At 37.9% G+C, this 3,199-nt stretch overlaps 1 pseudogene; it reads right to left on the bottom strand.

The window, feature by feature from the left end:
• Positions 1-428: 428 nt before the first annotated feature.
• On the bottom strand, positions 429-1,308 carry LOC100727639 (olfactory receptor 4P4-like; annotated as a pseudogene).
• Positions 1,309-3,199: the final 1,891 nt, after the last annotated feature.

Here is a 3,199-nt window from a genome sequence, read left to right as displayed (position 1 = left end):
CAATTAATGAAAACTGCCAAAAACATATAAAACCAGACAGAATCAGCATGACAAGTTATTCCTGACATGAACTCTAATTATTGAAATGACATAATTGCAATATGATGAATTCTGAGATGAACAATTTAGACATGACCAGATTTGAAAGATTAACAAATGAAAAGCCTGGATTGTGTCTCAAACAGAAGAAGATTTCATGTGAATTCTTTTATTGGAGGAAAAGAGACTCATATGAAACAAAGGGTGCTTTCGAAGGCCATTTTTCACATTCTTCAAACTGGCCCAGTCGCATGTGGAGTTATCTGAGCTATTTAAAAGTACAGTTTGCAATTTCAGCAGCAGTCATGTGAGAGGTCAGTTATGCCAGAAAGCTTAGATTGTTCCCATAGTCTCCCACAGGAATAAAAGCATGATGAATGTTCCCTTATCTAACTTAATTTTGAGTGTGACATTTGAGACCATACCTTGTGCATAGCGTTTTTCATCTCCATATTTCTCAGCACATAGATGAGGGGATTCAGCATGGGTGCAATCACAGTGTAAAATACGGAGATCTCCTTGTCCTTGTTCTGGTTCCCTGAAGGTAGCATGTAAGTACAAGCACAGGGCACAAAAAATAAAACTATAACTATTAAGTGAGAGCTACAGGTGGGCAGAGCTTTGGGGCACCTGGCAGATGACCTTGTCCTAAGATGATACAAAATAAGAAGCCCCAGCATGCCTGAATTAGCAATCAGTAAGATACTAACAACACGAATGTCTTTGCAAGCAAGTTTCAAGTCTCATAGGTATTACTGTGGTTAGGACCACAGAAGGGCAGACTGAATACCATGAGAAGCAGCATGATTGAGTGCCAAAACCCAAGGCCCCAGGCCATGGCGATCATCATGCTGCACTCTTCTGGTTCATGATGACCATGTAGTGCAGTGGTTTGACGATGGCAACGTAGCGGTCAAGAGCCATGCACACCAAGATGAATATTTCCACACCTGCCAATAGGTGGGCAGCGAAGAGCTGGGTCATACAGTGGTTGTAGGAGATGCTTTTTCTTGCAGCAGCCAAGTCCCTGATGAGCCTGGGAACCACACTGGAGGTGTAGCAGAGGTCCATGAGGGAAAGATGGCACAGAAAATAGTACATGGGTTGCTCGATTAGATGGCTGCATGCGATGGTGAGTAAAATAGTGATATTTCCTGTGAGGACTTCCAAGTAACAAAGCAAGAACAGGAAAAAGAACAGCAGTTCTATGTTCTGATTTTCCCATAGCGCCAGAAAAATAAATTCTGTAACATTCTTCTGATTTTCCATGAGGTCAGTGTGAATCCACAATAAACAGAGAAATTCCTTTCACCTGGAATAGTGCTGAACAAAATACATCTTCAATAGACTGCATAAATTTTGGAGACATTTATATAACAAAAAGATAGTTGCAATCATGGTAATTTTATTGCAAGGTTAATCTATAAAGTCATTTTAATTAGACACATTGTTATATTTTAATATTTAGTAAGAGTATACTTGGAATTTAATAAATATTTTACATGCATTTAATACTCATAAGAACCCAATAGGTTGTGTTCTGATATTCATTTTCCATATGAAAAAATAGAGAATAGGAGACATCTGTCAATTATGTTCACCATTAGGATATTAAATAGAAGGCCCAAGATATGAATCTATGTCTTGTACTGAGTTTCAGTCTCCTAAGCACGATTCCACATCATCCATACACAAAATGAAACTCCAGCTGCCTTCTGTCCCTAAGGAAAGCTACTCTCCTTCATTATCACGTTCATTTTCCAACCGTATAATATGAAGCAAGTCCCTCTCTTCCCCTATTTCACATATAATTTAGTTAGACATCCTAAGCTCTCAATATCTTAAAAATCAAATGAAATTAATATTTATTAATTTAAAAATTCAAGGCTCTTAATCATTATAATGAAATAGTCTGAATTGCTTGATATCATTTTCTGTAATTCTCCATAGCGTGTTTGGTCAAAGTTCAGGACGTGGAGAGTATAAAAATAAGCAACCAGTGGAAGCAAGGTTGAGCATCTACATAGAGGAACATTGTTTATTATAAAGCTTTTTTATATGGAAACATTCACTTTCTCTAAAAATTCTAAATGCACTTAATGCAAGGTTACTACTGACATGTTAGGCACACTGTAGATAACCAGTCACTTCCTGGTGAATGATAGAAGGACCTATTGTGATTCTTTACAAAGAGCCTGCTGGTTGAATCTCACATCCAGAAGAGATCATGAGTCAGACGCTGTCCATCTAGGAGATCAAAGTGAACCTGTTGAAATATCACCTTTACCAGTACCTAAATGTCTTCTTCAGCAAAGCCAGGCTGAAAGAAGAAATAATAATTTCAAACAATCCATGCTCTTTCTGTGGGAAAATGAGGAAAGAATGTATTGCTATGTGTAAATGCCTCATCTAAGGAGCAGAGACAAACACTCCTCTCACATCATCTGCTGATTTCTTTGCTGATAGCACTCACCAACTGGTCCTTCCGAGCCTCTTTTTTAAATTGCTTTCTGGAAGCTGTGGTACTCATGCTATTTGTCTCATGACAGAAGCAAAATTAGTCCATGTGACATGACCTGTGACATAAAGGACTTGCAAGGGCCCACAGCAGCCCAAAGTATTGTTTAGAAAGGCGAAAATTCTTGTAAAAAGCACCACCAGCTTTCATTTGTGAAGATTTACAACTGCTGTAAGTTCTGTGTTCTGGGAACCACAAAGAGATGGACTGATGACCTCATACTAAACACACATTAAGTACAGAATAAAAAACCTGAGTGACATAAAAAAGTAGGTGTTAGTCTGTTTTGTGCTCAAATGTTGTGGATCAAACTGTGAGTTAAAGAACAAAAGAATCTAGAAATATTTTCTGATTACAATTATTTTAAAAGCCAAGTAAAATCAGAAAATTAAAGTTGCAAAAGTGCAAATTCTCTGCAAAATATTTTCTTTGTGATATTGGGGCAAGTCTCAGGATATCTTAACTAGTAAATCTAGGATTTCACACTTACAATGATGAAATATTGGGAAAATGTAAACCTATGTGGGCATCAGTGCTACTGAACAGTCCCCATGCTGTCTTCACTAAGAAAAACTCTGGGCTCCTTCCCCAAGATGGCAGGTAGATAAGCAGCAGAATACAGAGGTTCCCTGAGACAAACAA

Source organism: Cavia porcellus, unplaced genomic scaffold, assembly GCF_034190915.1.
Source record: "Cavia porcellus strain 051 isolate PalLab524CR breed Dunkin Hartley unplaced genomic scaffold, mCavPor4.1 scaffold_38, whole genome shotgun sequence".
In the NCBI taxonomy this organism is placed as follows: Eukaryota; Metazoa; Chordata; class Mammalia; order Rodentia; family Caviidae; genus Cavia; species Cavia porcellus.
Note: the sequence above shows the minus strand (reverse complement) of the source record. Positions and strands in the feature narration are given on the sequence as shown.